The sequence below is a fragment of the Delphinus delphis genome, chromosome 11 (genome assembly GCF_949987515.2).
Source record: "Delphinus delphis chromosome 11, mDelDel1.2, whole genome shotgun sequence".
NCBI classification, from domain to species: Eukaryota; Metazoa; Chordata; class Mammalia; order Artiodactyla; family Delphinidae; genus Delphinus; species Delphinus delphis.
This window is the reverse complement of record NC_082693.1, coordinates 46,418,505-46,435,117: the sequence shown is the minus strand read 5'-3', so window position 1 is coordinate 46,435,117 and position 16,613 is coordinate 46,418,505. Positions and strand designations below refer to the sequence as shown.

The 16,613-nt window shown below is 39.0% G+C and overlaps 1 long non-coding RNA gene across 1 annotated transcript in view; it reads right to left on the bottom strand.

Moving 5' to 3' along the window:
* Positions 1-13,203, bottom strand: part of LOC132433838 (uncharacterized) — a 67,798-nt gene extending 54,595 nt beyond the window's left edge. The window contains exon 1 of the long non-coding RNA XR_009521217.1: positions 13,096-13,203. This is a non-coding gene — a long non-coding RNA (uncharacterized lncRNA). The remainder of the gene's footprint in view (positions 1-13,095) is intronic.
* Between the last annotated feature and the right edge of the window lie 3,410 nt (positions 13,204-16,613).

Sequence of the window (16,613 nt, the reverse complement as noted above, 5' to 3'; positions counted from 1 at the left end):
ACCCTCTCCAGCATTTATTGTTTGTAGATTTTTTGATGATGGCCATTCTGACTGCTGTGAGATGATATCTCATTGTAGTTCTGATTTACATTTCTCTAATGATTAATGATGTTCAGCATCCTTTCATGTGTTTCTTGGCAATCAGTATATCTTCTTTGGAGATATGTCTATTTAGGTCTTCGGCCCAGTTTTGGATTGGGTGGTTTGTTTTTTTGATATTGAGCTGCATGAGCTGCTTGTAAATTTTGGAGATTAATCCTTTGTCAGTTGCTTCATTTGCAAATATTTTCTCCTATTCTGAGGGTTGTCTTTTCGTCTTGTTTATGTTTCCTTTGCTGTGCAAAAGCTTTGAAGTTTCATTAGGTCCCATTTGTTTATTTTTGTTTTTATTTCCATTTCTCTAGGTGGGTCAAAAAGGATCTTGCTGTGATTTATGTCATAGAGTGTTCTGCCTATGTTTTCCTCTAAGAGTTTGATAGTGTCTGGCCTTACATTAAGGACTTTAATCCATTTTGAGTTTACTTTTGTGTATGGTGTCAGTGAGTGTTCTAATTTCATACTTTTACATGTAGCTGTCCAGTTTTCCCAGCACCACTTATTGAAGAGGCTGTATTTTCTCCACTGTATATCCTTGCCTCCTTTATCAAAGATAAGGTGACCATATGTGTGTGAGTTTATCTCTGGGCTTTCTATCCTGTTCCATTGATCTGTATTTCTGTTTTTCTGCCAGTACCGTACTGTCTTCAGTACTGTGGCTTTGTAGTATAGTCTGAAGTCAGGGAGCCTATTCCCCCAGCTCTGTTTTTCTTTCTCAAGATTACTTTGGCTATTCAGGGTCTTTTGTGTTTCCATACAAATTGTGAAATTTTTTGTTCTGCTTCTGTGAAAAATGCCAGTGGTAGTTTGATAGGGATTGCATTGAATCTGTAGATTGCTTTGGGTAGTAGAGTCATTTTCACAATGTTGATTATTCCAATCCAAGAACATGGTATATCTCTCCATCTATCTGTATCATCTTTAATTTCTTTCAACAGTGTCTTATAATTTTCTGCATACAGGTCTTTTGTCTCCTTAGGTACGTTTATTCCTAGATATTTTATTCTTTTTGTTGCAATGGTAAATGCAAGTGTTTTCTTAATTTCACTTTCAGATTTTTCATCATTAGTGTAAAGGAATGCAAGAGATTTCTGTGCATTAATTTTGTATCCTGTTACTTTACCAAATTCATTGATTAGCTCTACTAGTTTTCTGGTAGCATCTTTAGGATTCTCTATGTATAGTATCATGTCATCTGCAAACAGTGACAGCTTTACTTCTTCTTTTCTGATTTCAATACCTTTTATTTCTTTTTCTTCTCTGATTGCTGTGGCTAAAACTTCCAAAACTATGTTGAATAATAGTGGTGAGAGTGGGCAACCTTGTCTTGTTCCTGATCTTAGTGGAAATGGTTTCAGTTTTTCACCATTGAGGATGATGTTGGTTATGGGTTTGTCATATCTGGCCTGTATTATGTTGAGGAAAGTTCCCTCTATGCCTACTTTCTGGAGGGTTTTTTATCATAAATGGGTGTTGATTTTTGTAGAAAGCTTTCTCTGCATCTATTGAGATGATCATATGTTTTTTCTCTTTCAATTTGTTAATATCGTGTATCACATTGATTGATCTGCATATATTGAAGAATCCTTGCATTCCTCGGATAAGCCCCACTTGATCATGGTGTATGATCCTTTTAATGTGCTGTTGGATTCTGTTTTCTAATATTTTGTTGAGCATTTTTGCATCTATGTTCATCAGTGATATTGGCCTGTAGTTTTCTTTCCTTGTGACATCTTCGTCTGGTTTTGGTATCAGGGTGATGGTGACCTCGTAGAATGAGTTTGGGAGTGTTCCTCCCTTTGCTATATTTTGGAAGAGTTTGAGAAGGATAGGTGTTAGTTCTTCTCTAAATGTTTCATAGAATTTGCCTGTGAAGCCATCTGATCCTGGGCTTTTGTTTGTTGGAAGACTTTTAATCACCATGTCAATTTCAGTCCTTGTGATTGGTCTGTTCATATTTTCTATTTCTTCCTGGTTAAGTCTCAGAAGGTTGTGCATTTCTAAGAATTAGTCCATTTCTTCCAGGTTGTCCATTTTATTGGCATATAGTTGCTTGTAGTAATCTCTCAGTATCCTTTGCATTTCTGCAGTGTCAGTTGTTACTTCTCTTTTTTCATTTCTAATTCTATAGATATGAGTCTTCTCCCTTTTTTTCTTGATGAGTCTGGCTAATGGTTTATCAATTTTGCTTACCTTCTCAAAGAACCAGCTTTTAGTTTTATTGATCTTTGCTATAGTTTCCTTCATTTCTTTTTCATTTATTTCTGATCTGATCTTTTTGATTTCTTTCCTTCTGCTAACCGGGGTTTTTTTGTTCTTCTTTCTCTAATTGCTTTAGGTGTAAGGTTAGGTTGTTTGTTTGACATGTTTCTTGCTTCTTACGGTAGGATTGTATCACTATAAACTTCCCTCTTAGAACTGCTTTTGCTGCATCCCATAGGTTTTGGCTTGTTGTGTTTTCATTGTCATTTTTTTCTAGGTATTTTTAAATTTCCTCTTTGATTTCTTCAGTGATCTCTTGGTTTTTAAGTAGTGTATTGTTTAGCCTCCATGTGTTTGTACTTTTTACAAATTTTTTCCTGTAATTGATATCTACTCTCATAGCGTTGTGGTCAGAAAAGATACTTGATATGATTTCAATTTTCTTAAATTTACCAAGGCTTGATTTGTGACACAAGATATGATCTATCTTGGAGAATGTTCCATGAGCACTTGAGAAGAATGTGTATTCTGTTGTTTTGGGATGGAATGTCCTATAAATATCAATTAAGTCCCTCTTGTTTAATTTATCATTTAAAGCTTGTGTTTCCTTATTTATTTTCATTTTGGATAATCTGTCCATTGGTGAAAGTGGGGTGTTAAAGTCCCCTACTATGATTGTGTTACCGTCGATTTACCCTTTTATGGCTGTTAGTATTTGCCTTATGTATTGACATGATCCTATGTTGGGTGCCTAAATATTTACAATTGTCATATATTCTTCTTGGATTGATCCCTTGATGATTATGTAGTGTCTTTCTTTGTCTCTTGTAATAGTCTTTATTTTAAAGTCTATTTTGTCTGATATGAGAATTGCTACTCCAGCTTCCTTTTAATTTCCATTTGCATGGAATATCTTTTTCAATCCCCTCACTTTCAGTCTGTATGTGTCCCTAGGTCTGAAGTGAGTCTCTTGTAGACAGCATATATACGAATCTTGTTTTTGTATCCATTCAGCCAGTCTATGTCTTTTAGTGGGAGCATTTAATCCATTTACATTTAAGGTAATTATCAATATGTATGTTCCTATTACCATTTTCTTAATTGTTTTCGGTTTGTTATTGTAGGTCTTTTTCTTCTCTTGTGTTTCCTGCCTAGAGAAGTTCCTTTAGCATTTGTTGTAAAGCTGGTTCGGTGGTGCTAAATTCTCTTGGTTTTTGCTTGTCTGTAAAGGTTTTAATTTCTCTGTCAAATCTGAATGAGATCCTTGCTGGGTAGAGTATTCTTGGTTGTAGGTTTTTGTCCTTCATCACTTTAAATATGTCCTGCCACTCCCTTCTTGCTTGCAGAGTTTCTGCAGAAAGATCAGCTGTTAACCTTATGGGGATTCCCTTGTGTGTCATTTTTTGTTTTTCCCTTGTTGCTTTTAATATTTTTTCTTTGTATTTAATTTTTGATTGTTTGATTGGTATGTGTCTTGGCATGGTTCTCCTTGGATTTATTCTGTATAGGACTCTCTGTGCTTCTTGGACTTGATTAACTATTTCCTTTCCCATATTAGGGAAGTTTTCAACTATAATGTCTTCAAATATTTTCTCAGTCCCTTTCTCTTTCTCTTCTTCTTCTGGGACCCTTATAATTTGAATGTTGTTAGTGCATTTAATGATGTCCCTGAGGTCTCTTGAGTCCTCAATTCTTTTCATTCCTTTTTCTTTATTCTGCTCTGCAGTAGTCATTTCCACTATTTTATCTTCCAGATCACTTATCTGTTCTTCTGCCTCATTTATTCTGCTATCGATCCCTTCTAGAGAATTTTTAATTTCATTTATTGTGCTGTTCATCACTGTTTGTTTGTTCTTTAGTTCTTCTAGGTCCTTGTTAAATATTTCTTGTATTTTCTCCATTCTATTTCCAAGATTTTGTATCATCTTTACCATCATTATTCTGAATTCTTTTTCAGGTAGACTGCCTATTTCCTCTTCATTTGTTAGGTCTGGTGGGTTCTTGCCTTGTTCCTTCATCTGCTGTGTGTTTCTCTGTCTTCTCACCTTGCTTAACTTACTGTGTTTGGGGTCTCCTTTTCGCAGGCTGCAGGTTTGTAGTTCCCGTTGTTTTTGGTGTCTGTCCCCAGTGGCTAAGGTTGGTTCAGTGGGTTGTGTAGGCTTCCTGTTGGAGGGGACTAGTGCCTGTGTTCTGGTGGATGAGGTTTTATCTTGTCTTTCTGGTGGGCAGTTCCTCGTCTGGTGGTGTGTTTTGGGGTGTCTGTGACCTTATTATGATTTTAGGTAGCCTCTCTGCTAATGGATGGGGTTGTGTTCCTGTCTTCCTAGTTGTTTGGCATAGGGTGTTCAGCACTGTAGTTTGCTGGTCGTTGAGTGGAGCTGGGTCTTGGTGTTGAGATGGAGATCTCTGGGAGATATTCTCCGTTTGATATTATGTAGAGCTGGGAGGTCTCTTGTGGACCAGTGTCCTGAACTTGGCTCTCTCACCTCCGAGGCACAGCCCTGACGCCTGGCTGGAGCACCAAGAGCCTGTCATCCACATGGCTGGCACAAGGTGGCCATCCCTGGTTTCACATCAACATGATCTCAGGCACAAACCTCCTTGTTTTTCCACTTTGTCTTTAAGTTACTTGTTGAAACAACTGGCCCGCAGTCCCCAGGACTGTTGCAGCTTCGGCTGCTGGGGCCTTTCCAGAGCCGGCAGCTTCAGTGAGGCCGCCCTCCCCTTGGGATCCAGGGCAGTTCAGTGACGATGGAGGGAAGAGACCCTGAGTCAGGAGTTCCAGCTCTGTGGAAACGCGGGCTCCATTCTTACCTTTTCTTCCTTATGACTTCCTTCTTTTATCCCAGAATAATCCATGAGGCTAAATTATAAGAGGGAGAGCCATACACTCAGGATGAAGGAGGAGAAATCCAGGAGTCTGAGCCCTTGATTATTTCCTAGATCAGCCACAGAAGCCTGATCTTTTTCACATGAGAAAAATACACCCCAGCATTTATAGTTGGGCTTCTGTTATATGCATCTGAATGCAACCTTTCCTGATAAACTGTCTAATAGCACAGAGACCATGGACAGGCTGCTACAGTCACACCCTGGCTCTACAATTTAGCCAAATAACCTTTGACAAGTTATTAGCTCCTCCAAGCCTCAGTTTCCTCATCTGTAAAATAGGGCAGTAACAATAACTAGTTCAAAATGTTGGTGTTTAAGTACTGAATAAGATGATGTAAGCCAAGATTTTAGCACATTGTCTGGCAAATAATAAATACTTAACAAGTTAGCTAGTATTAGTATTATTAAAAATATGCTTGTTGAAAGAATAAACAAATAAGCAAATTTTCCCCTCAGACTGTCTAATGAAGTTGGGAAAGAAATTAAACAAATACATGACTATACACATTCCAAAATCAACAGATGATTAAATGAGTGTTAAGATTTTTCCCAGCACTGTTTAGAAACACTTTATTTTAGAACAGTTTTAGGTTTTTACAGAAAAAAAATTGCAAAGGCAGTAGAGAGATTTCCTATATACCCCAAACCCAGTTTCTCCTATTATTAACTTTTTACATTAGTGTGATCTATTTGTCACAATTAATTAACCAATATTGATATATTATTATTAAAGTCCATAGTTTATTCAGATTTCCTTAGTTTTTACCTAATGTCCTTTTCTGCCCCAGGATCCCATCTAGGATAACACTTATGTTTTTGTCTTTATGTCTCCTTAGGCTCCTCTTGGCTGTGACAGTTTTTCAGACTTTCCTTATTTTTGATGACCTTGGCAGTTTTGAGGAATACTTGTCAGGTATTTGTAAAATGTCCCTCAACTGGGATTTTTCTGATGTACTTCCCATGATTATACAGGGGTAACATGCTTTTCAGAAGAGAAACACTGAGGTAACATGCCATTTTCCTCATATCATATCAATGGAACATACCATCAACATGACATCACTGTGGCTGTTGACCTTGATCACCTGTCCGAGCTGTTATCTATGAGCTTCCTCCACTGCAAAGCTACACTTTCTCCCTCCCTTTCTATACTATGCTCTTTGGAAGGAATTCACTAAATGCAGCCACACTTGAGTAGGGTTATGTCCCACCTCCATGAATTGCCCCCAAAAGTGGGAAACTTGAATTTATTGTGCTCGTGAAAAATGTCATACGATGAATATAATCACTAAAGTTCCATTCCCTTCATCAAGACTATGGGAGAGGGGCTTCCCTGATGGTGCAGTGGTTGGGAGTCCGCCTGCCGATGCAGGGGGCACGGGTTCGTGTCCCGGTCCGGGAGGATCCCACGTGCCGCGGAGTGGCTGGGCCCGTGAGCCATGGCCGCTGAGCCTGCGCGTCCAGAGCCTGTGCTCCGCAACGGGAGAGGCCACAGCAGTGAGAGGTCCGCGTACCAAAAAAAAAAAAAAAAAAAGACTATGGGAGAAAAGTGAACAACCAAGAAAGGAAAAAGTGGATCATCAATAACTGTTGTGGACTGACTAACCAAATGACCAAGGATCCAAAATGAGATAACTGGAAGTTACTGGTTGGTTCAACAAAGAATTCAGAACAAATAATGAGCTGGAATATTTTTTTCTTTCTTTTTTTTAGTCTCCCAAAGATGACCTCATCAAAGTCAGAAACAGTCACTGTATTTGAATCCTTTGCCTCATATCACCAAATGATTTCTAGGGCAGCAAAGCCTGTGAGTTAGGACTTTGATCTCTGCCACTGGACACACATATTCAAATCCAAGGTCCCCCTCTTTTTGGTTCAGTATTTCATCTCTAATAAAATAGCAGCACCTACCTCCTGGGAAAGCTGTGAGGACTGAATACGTGAACACTTGGAAAGCTCTTAGCATACTTCCCAGGACCCCGTAATTACTATAAAACATTCAGTTTTCACCATTTCTGCACATAATTACAATATTTTTGGATTTTTTATTACAAAAATTAAAATTCAAAATGTCCAGGAGGGGATAATATCTTAACTGCATGCCGTTTTTGAAAAGCAGTTAATTAGAAGTGAAAATATCTTTTGAAGAATGACAAATATCTTAAAAGAAAGTAGTCTATTGTTTCTCCTGTGGGAACAGCTTATTTTGACTTGAGTACAGCTGGCATAATTTGCATCTGAACTCCTTCTTTTCTAATTAGTTTTCCTCTTGAGATATTTCATCCCTCCCTTTCTGCAGAACTTTCCTAATGGATCTCCATTGATTAAGATCTTTATATATGACAGAGTGGTACATTCACTGGTACACTCTCTATTCAGTTCAAAGTGTCACTTTTCCCATTTTGTACCTAAAGTATTCCAAATTCGATTGCCTGAGAGCTACCCCCAAATAGTAGATAACAGTGTGGGTAGAGACTTTTCCCATTTAGGAACACTATAAAACTAGGGCAAGCTAAAGGTTTCTTTCTTCTAAAGGCAACATTCTCGTGGAGTCAGATTGCGGTTTAAATATTTATCAATCTCTCCCACTTAGAATTTCAAATTTGGGTTCAGCCTCATCGCGAGTCATGAAAAGTTGTAACTTTCTGGGCTAAGGTTCAGATACTGAGGTATCTTAAGGAATTCTACCACCAGATGCTAAAAAAAAACACAAAAAAACAGGTCACTGTTTCTGACTGAGCACTAGTTGGAAGGCCCAGAGGGAAAATTTGACAGGAATGAATGTCTTTTCCAAGGATCCTGTAGCCAGCTAGAGATATAGCTGACTCATCAGTGGTATCAGAACACAGGCATCCCGATATTAAAGGCCTCCTCCTAAGCCCTGTGTACCAAAGGCCTTTTATGGACATGGACTGGGCCAAAGAAGAGTATTTGCTGCTTCATGTCTAGGTTATAATCATTTCAGAGACGTCAATAAAGAGGGGAGCTAAAGAAAACAGGGTATCAATAGGTCACCTCTTTCTATTTGCAATCTTTTCAATTTGAGTCTCAGCTACCTGCCAGGTGACATGAAGATTTACTAATATTATAGACGCCCCAAAACATGTGAGAAGGAAACGAACTACAAAGCATACCTGACCTCCTGTGCACTGACCTCCACACACGGCACGTTCTTCTGTACCCAGAGCAGAGCTTTAAGGCCTCTCCCCAGCAACTAAATCTAGGATTTGGAGACTCTAAGCCTAACTTCATTTGAAAACAATCTATAAAAGAATCTATTAGCTCATTTTTTAGGTTAAAAGTGGGTCAATCTTATAAGTATTGTCATGAACACAATTAAAGACAAATAAAAATGTAAGGAGAAATTAGTATTGATGTGTAGGAAGTTTCAGCATTCATTATTCTTAGGTCATGGGGAAGAATTTTTTTAGGTTATGCCTCACAGAAAAAGCTTTTCTCTTCCCAACACAAAGCCCACATTTGTAAACTCTTTCTGTCATTGAGACACAATTGACATCTAGACACAGGCACACCACATCCAAACACATACCCATGTATATGTGCACACACACACACCCCTGCAGTTCACAAGATTTATCATACCTCATTTCTGCATAAAAACTTGAGCTAGTTTCCAGAATATATTAGAAACATGAAAACATGCTTTAAAAATAAACTTAATGAAGACTCCATGGAAAATCTGAACTTTGAACAAATGCAGTGAGAGGTCCTGAGAATCTTCTACAATATTTATTAAAACCTTGCGCAGGGAAACAACTGCTGCATGCAGACCTTGTGGGAGCATGAATGATAGGGAAGACAGAAAAGCAGACAAGGAAACACCAGCCACACTGATGGTGAAAAAAGAGAATACAGACCAAAGCAGGGATATTTTTTTCCTTTGTTTAGTCCTGCTTAATGGTCTCACCAATTCCTTTTTGAGAAGTTATTAGGAGTTACAACATGATCTACACTGAATATATTTTATAAGTTATTGCATGGGTTTTATAAGATAAAGAATAAATAAAGTCCTATTGAAAATAGATACAGAGGTCAGGCAACTCCAATCAATCATTTCCATCAAGATTCTAGTGGTTGAAAAAGATATGTTGCTATTAGGGTATATAGTATGTTAAGATTACTTATGTATCAGAATAAACAAGATGTTACTAACCATCTTCCTCATCACAAAGATAATTGGGCATAATTGAGTACTTTTATAAAAATGGCAGCAACCTTTAGTGTTGTGTGTTTATTTCCTAGAGATTATAGAAGGCCAAGTGAGAAAACGGAATAGAATTTGCATGATCAGTTTCGCTACTAGGAGATCTGGCTTTTACAGCCCTTCATGGGTATAGGAGAATGGTGATAGAGAAAAGACAGACACAGTTTTCACTTGTCAAGTTGACTCCCTTAAACCCAGGTGAGTTTCTCCACCCCAGGCAGAGCAGACAGGAGGGGGCATTGCAGCCCTGTAGAATACACCATGGATTTTTGGTTTTTTTTTTTTTAATTTAGATGCACTGAGCTATCACCAATTGCAAATTTGAGAGGGGCTGTGGTTTAACTCCAGCCCTAACAAAAATATGAAACTCCATATGCTACAGAATGAATTTAGTGAAAGCAGAAGTGATTCAAGAGCTATAGCCAAGACACCTTTTCTTTAAGGGTTTAAGACCACAACCAACAGAGCTTTGGTGACTTAAATTTGATTCGGAGGTATACAAACTCCATCCTTTCTGCATATTTGGTACCAGTGTTCACTCCTCCTGTGAAAGGTGAAGGCACAGTTTCTGCCTCGGGCAATTTGAAACCATAATGATTTCATTTTATTCTTCTTGGATAGTATTCATTGGGGTGAGAGTCGCAGGCGAGGAGAACAAGAGTAAAATATCCTGAGACAGGCGGTTTCAATGATGTGGTTCCAACAACGAACATTCCAGAGATCTCACAGCAAGTCCTATTATTGGGATACTTCCTGCTCAATACAAAGTCTGCAAAGTCAATATACGCACCGAAACTATTGGCTGGGGAACTCAACCGAAGTTTCCTCCATCTCTCTGACCTTCGGTTGAGCAGTTTAATCAAACGTATCAGAACAGACAGCTGCAGTTCCCTTTTCATTCTGAAAATAATGAGCCCAAGAGTCTGTGAGTTTCTCCAACAGACATCTCCTTCCTTGACAGACATGCCCATCCAGCTGCTTTTTAACAATTTGAAATTGATTGGACCTGCAGCCTTTGAGGCTGAACATTATGAGAGATGCACAACTTGCAAGCTCATGGTATTTCATGTCAGTGTTTTGCTCTTCATCTAACCATCCAGGAAGTGTAAACAGGACACTGCTTCACACTCCTGAGAGCTGGTAATGTTCACCTATTTGCATGACACTCGCTGAATAGCCTAATTAATTACCTGTGGGTGGCAGATTACACGCGGTCACGTTAGTCATTAAGTACGCATTGCCTGTGTTGACATGTACTCTGAAAATGTGATTTTTTGGAGGTGAAGGTTAAGGTGGCTGTCTTGCCCTTCAACATTTGGATGTTTTGTATTTATGTTTTATTTGACTGATAAAATTTCAAACTTTCTAATAGCAAAAGTAAACATAAAATGTGGTACCTGAAGAACAATTTAAATCAGAGTCATGTGCTAATTGTCACAAATTTCTGAAAGGCAAAGGGTATTATTAGGTTCGAATTTTTCAAAGGCAGTTTCAGGATCCATGTTCATCATTCAGACTTCTGAAATCATCAGTGGCTCTGGCATGGCTACCTGCCAAGGGATATTCTTTGTTCGTTATCAGTTCTTTAGACAAGGTTTCCTAAGGGCTGCCTACGATCTGAGAATTATTATGGGGTTATTATGGGGTTTCAGTTCATGAAGTGTCATTATAATGCCCAGTTTCTCTTACTACCTTATATTTATTTCTAATTCCATCTCAAAGATTAACTGGTTAAATGTTTTTACACTCACCACCCCCCCAAATAGATTCTTTAGTATTAGATTTCATAGGCAGGGAACCCATTAAACCTTTGGGACACAAATGCACAAAGAAACAAGCAAAAGACCATCAAACTTTCCCCCAGCCCCAGATCCCTGCTAATAATTTTATAATAAGGGCATATGTGCTTCAGACGACAGGAGCCTCGTGGAAGAAAAGGCTTCATAGATAGAATGCTGCCCTGATTCTGATAATTAGGCAAAGAGAGAGACCACAGCTATACTAGCATAAATGACTCTCATGAGAATTATGAAAAACCTTTTTTTAAAAAAAATCTTCCAATTGCACATGCATTTCTGAATTTTTAGAAAGGTTAGAGCTATATGAGATTTGGAATCAAAACCTGATGTGACCTACATAAAAGAAAGGCTGATTCCTTAATTAAACCAAGCTGTGGCTGCAGGCTTTGCAAAGAGCGGCCAGAAAATCATCCAATCAATCTTTCGACTATCCTCCAGGAATGTGGCACGGAGGGTGGAGAGGTGAAAGACGGCTGCGAGGATGCGGAGGCCGGGGAACGTTCTTCTTATACACGCTCCATGCTAAGGTCCTGCTTTCCCAGCACAGAAGCCAGAGGATGGAAAGGATCACGTGGAGGTGGATGCTGGGAAGCAAGGGGACCGGCAGGGGTTGAGGAGAAAAACAGACTAAATGTTTTAACAGCTGCCCTTTTTTTCTTCACCTATTTTGCCCTAGGATCTGATTTCCTTCTGAAGGGGTGGGCTTTCTAGGGGCCCAGGGCTCTGCTCAGCAGGGGCTGTTTACTCTGAGAAACAGAGTCTCTCCCCCTCTGTAAGTGCTTGCTTTCAAGGAGAGGGGAGGGGTGGTGAGAAGAAAATGGAATATTTTACAGAGTTTATATGGAAGCAAAACCAGTCAGAGAAAATTCAGTTCATCTGAGTTTAAGTAGACACTGGCTAGAGATAAATAAAAAAAAAATCTCACATTCTTCCTCTTGGATTTTTGACAGGAAAATTGTTCTTTAGGAAAGATGGAATGTCATTCCCATGTAACTTCCTCTATTCATTTCAGTTCCTCGATGATGCAGAAGGCATGTTAATTGAGAAGGATTAGAAAAATAATTCAGCAGCTAAAATTGGAGGCAAATAACTTGCAGAGAAGCAATAAAACAAATGGCAAGGGTGTTTCCTGTAAACCAAACATTCAGGGCTGCCAATATCAGATAAAGGGCAAATTCTATGTGAAAAGAGCAGTTATTTGTTTTCTTTGCAGAACCTTCTTTAATCTAGCATTTTGGTCTCGCGATAGAGTATTTCACCACACAAAACACTTCATGATAGATGTTGTCTCTCTCTGACTTACTGCCCAGCGATCATTCCATTGAAACACGGATGGGGCTCAGTAACACATATGTTGGTTTATTCCGCGAGACCCATAAATTCTCCTTTTGAGGAAGTGAAGCCACCAAATGTAAATCTTAATTGCAGCCAAGTCTCAATGATTCAAGCAAATGCTGGAAGGCCAGACGAAAGTTACTCCAAACTGCACATACTTGTCAGACTTCATTTCCGCTTGTATTCACGACCTGCATTTCTGCACCACCCCAGCTCACCCCCTCCAGGCCCAGGCCAGGCTGCTGCATTTCTGTTTCATTTTCACACTTTGTCTTTTCTCCGTGTACCTCTCACCCCCTCCTCCTGAGCTTCTAAGCTTCTGTCCTGTCTGAGGCTTCCCTCTCTAGGCTCACTTTTGCCAAGAAGGTGTCTCTTCATCATCATTCTCCCACTACCAGCTCTGAAACATCGCAGCATCCCTTATATTCCGCACCACACACACTTAGGCTTGATTTCTTTCTCTCTTGAATTGTCCTGTATTTGGTTTCCTGCATCCTATTTCCTCCAGAGATTGCAAACACCTTATGGAAAAGAACAGTAGCTTACGTTTTTCTCTGAAAAAGCCTTTAGCACGGTGCTGAATTTTCCAGTTTCCCAAAACGATCCCAGTTTCAACATTGAAAGTCCCGTGTTCCAGGAAACCTCTCATTCCCCTGGCAAACTGGGCTGGCTGGTCACCCTATCAGATAATACAGAGAAAATCTGTGATTGATTGTAGAAACACTGAATAATTATAGTTTTCATTAAATGGAGAAACCAAAGGTGGTCATCAAATGAATTAAAATATGGCAGAGAAACATACTAGTCAGGACACATCATTTGCATAGATCTATTACACATGAAACATATATAAACAAGAAAAAGAAAGAGAGTTGATTAATACAAGCTCTAGAGGCAGATGGAATATTGGTTTATGTGAAGCTCAGAATTCAGTCCTCTTCTCTATTTATTCTATTTCTCTAGTTGCCAGTAGGAATGGTGGGAAGGAAGGGAATATTGTCCTGCAGGCTTCCGTAGGCCAGAATAAACACACCTGAAGTTTCAGCAACTAGCCGAAAGTCAGCCGTACTCTTGAGTCCTGGGCACTTCAGCCTGCATCTCACCACGTGCCTTTTGTCTTTTCTTCTGCTGCCTTAATCTTAGTGTTTCTAAGAGTGTTGTACTGCTGCTGTGAGCTTGCTGGGTATACTTTAGTGCCCAGGGTCTGTTCAGAGCTTTTATGAAAGCTCCCAAGATATGAATAAAAATTCATGGTATTACTCTGGGAAGTTACTTACACTTGGTGGACTTGATTAATTTTTCTAGTTATGTGATCAATAATAATAGGATAACCATCTTATATACATCAGTGTTTTATAGTTTTAGCAATACAATGAATTTTTAAAATAATATATCCATTAAATGTTTTGAATGTTTCCTTTTCAAGAAAGCCTGCTAGGCTCTCAGAAAAGAGTGGTGGAGGTGGGCAAGTGTAGACGAAGATAAGAAAGACCCTTCCCCTGCCCTTGAGGGCCTCGTAATCAGTTGGAGGAGGTGGATGCAAACACCGACGTGGGATGGAACCCAAGGCAGGCTGGAAAGATCACTGAGAAGGTAGGACAAGGGCAATGAGTGGGAGGTTGGAGGTTAATTTTGATGGGCAATCTTGGGGAAAAATAAACGAAGAGCTGGTTAGACACTAAGAAAAAGGTATTTATGGCCACATAAATATATAGATGAATAAAACCATAGAAGCTAGGGAGTAGAAGACATATGCATACAGTGATAGTACAGAAGGAAAAGAGACCAGGGCATGTGGAAGACAGAGGGATGGTGCTGTGAGAGATGGAATTGGAAACGTAGGTCAGGTCTAGGATCAGAGCATCAGAGAAGGTGACTAATCTTAGCTGAGCTTCTACTGGGAGCCAGATATTATACTAGGTAATGTGCAGAAGTTATTTCATTTAATGCTTATTAGACCCTAAGGTAGTTATTTTTATCCTCATTTTACAGATGATAAAACAGGCTTAGAGAAGAAAATAATAGATGCACATTCACACAGCTAAAAGCCAAAAAGCCACAAAGCCAGGTCAAACCCCAGATCTGTCTGCCTCCAAATTCAAGCAAACTGAGCTCTTTGCATCTGCCCCCACATGACTGGGACTTTATTAGAGATGCAGGGAGTTATTAAAGGTTTGTGAAAGGAGCAAGAGAGTTATCTGGATTCACTGTATGGGATGCATGGGCAAGTGCAGAGACCAAAGGTAAAGGTAATAAAGATTAGAACAACGCTAGTAACTGAAAAGTGTAAAACACTGGAGAGTTGGTTCAGGGGTAGAGCCTACATAGCTAAACCACTGGGTTTACTGGGCACAAGTCATGAATGATTCCAAAAAGCAGCCTGTGAGAACATTGGTGTCATCTGTCACAGACATAGTGTACCTGACTTGCTAGAATATGGAAAAAATGGTCTTAACCATTCTCCTTGAAACATCTGTAGATTTTTTAAGTACACAAATCATTGTTAGGAAAATCATTTTGCTTCTGTTTAACGGTAGAGCATTGCCTTTCAATTTAACAGTGACATGAACATTTATTGTGTATAAGACTGTTCATAAATCAGGTGAGTCTCATCCGAACTTTGTATCCTTGTACTTTTACATTTTAATGATGAGTTAATCCAGGCTGCAACTCTATAGCTAATGAACTGCCTGGTTTTCATAAAGGAGGGTAGAATCCGTGGCAAAGAATTCAAGAGGCAGTTATTATTCAAAGACCAAAAACATGGTACAGCTTCTTACGTATTTTGAAGGGAGTACTGAGAAAAATTGATTTTTGATCTTGCCAAAGAGAGATGAAGAGAAGTCCACAATAGAATAATACAAATACTTTAAGATTTTCAGCATATTGGAAGGATACAACTAAAAGAATAGTAGAACCAATATTAAAATGAATAAACTAAATCTAAATGTTGAAGGAAGCATCTGAACATTGAGAATGTTTTACCCTTTAGCAGAAATATGTCTGGATATTTCTAGACATATTTATATGTCTGGAATATAAAGATGGATACATTTATATTCTAGACATATAAATATGTCTAGAAATATCCAATGGTTAAAAGGATAGTTTTAACCATTGCAGCACTGGGATTCAAAATTAGATTGGATAAAGGAGGAAAAATAATCGTAGTACAATATTCTATCTGACAAGGAGCAGATGGCCGCAGCGGTCTCCGGTGGGTGCCTGCTCTTCTCTATGACTAAGCAAAGTTTGCATACAGACATGACGGCCTTTTCCAAGCCTAATAATGATGGTAATAGTGATCATAACTCTAATTTATTAAACACCAATTATATGCTAGGCACTGTACTAGCTACAGTACATACATTTTCTCACTTTATCTTTAAAACAATCCTCTAATGAAGGCACACTGTTTCCATTTTACAAGATAAGCACATGAGTTTATGAAGCTTCAAAAACCTTCCCAATGTCACACAGCACAAAGAGTGGCATATCTGGAGTTCCAACACAGACCTAGCAGACTCTAAAACCTACAGTCCTTGTTCGAATCTAGGAACCCTCCGTCCTAGCTCCATGTTAGAAACATCTGGGGAGGTTTTACAAAACTTTCAGTGCCCAAGGCTCCCTCCTAGAGATTCTGATTTAATTGGTTTGGGGTGGGACCAAGTCTAAGTGTTTTTTGGTTGTTTTTTTTTTTTTTTAATTTCCCTGGGTAATTATAATGGGCAGTCCACGTGATAGTAACTGTAGTGTAACTGTGTACTACCACCCAAAGCATTATGAATCTCTGGGAACAGAATCTGAAGAAACAATATAACCTTATGCTCACTCCTTTCATCCACCCCCACCCCCCAACCACACACGTCATTTTCAGATCGCTGTTCTCAACAGAAAAGTTTTAACTATTAGGTTTAGATGGAGTAGACCGAAAGGTCACAGATAATATTCAAGCTAAGTCTTGGTCTCCAAAGAGAGGACCAGAGTACTAGGAATCAATACTTCACTGATGAAGCTTCTTCAGTATTTTTCAACACAGATTCCTAGGCAAACTTTCTTCTGTG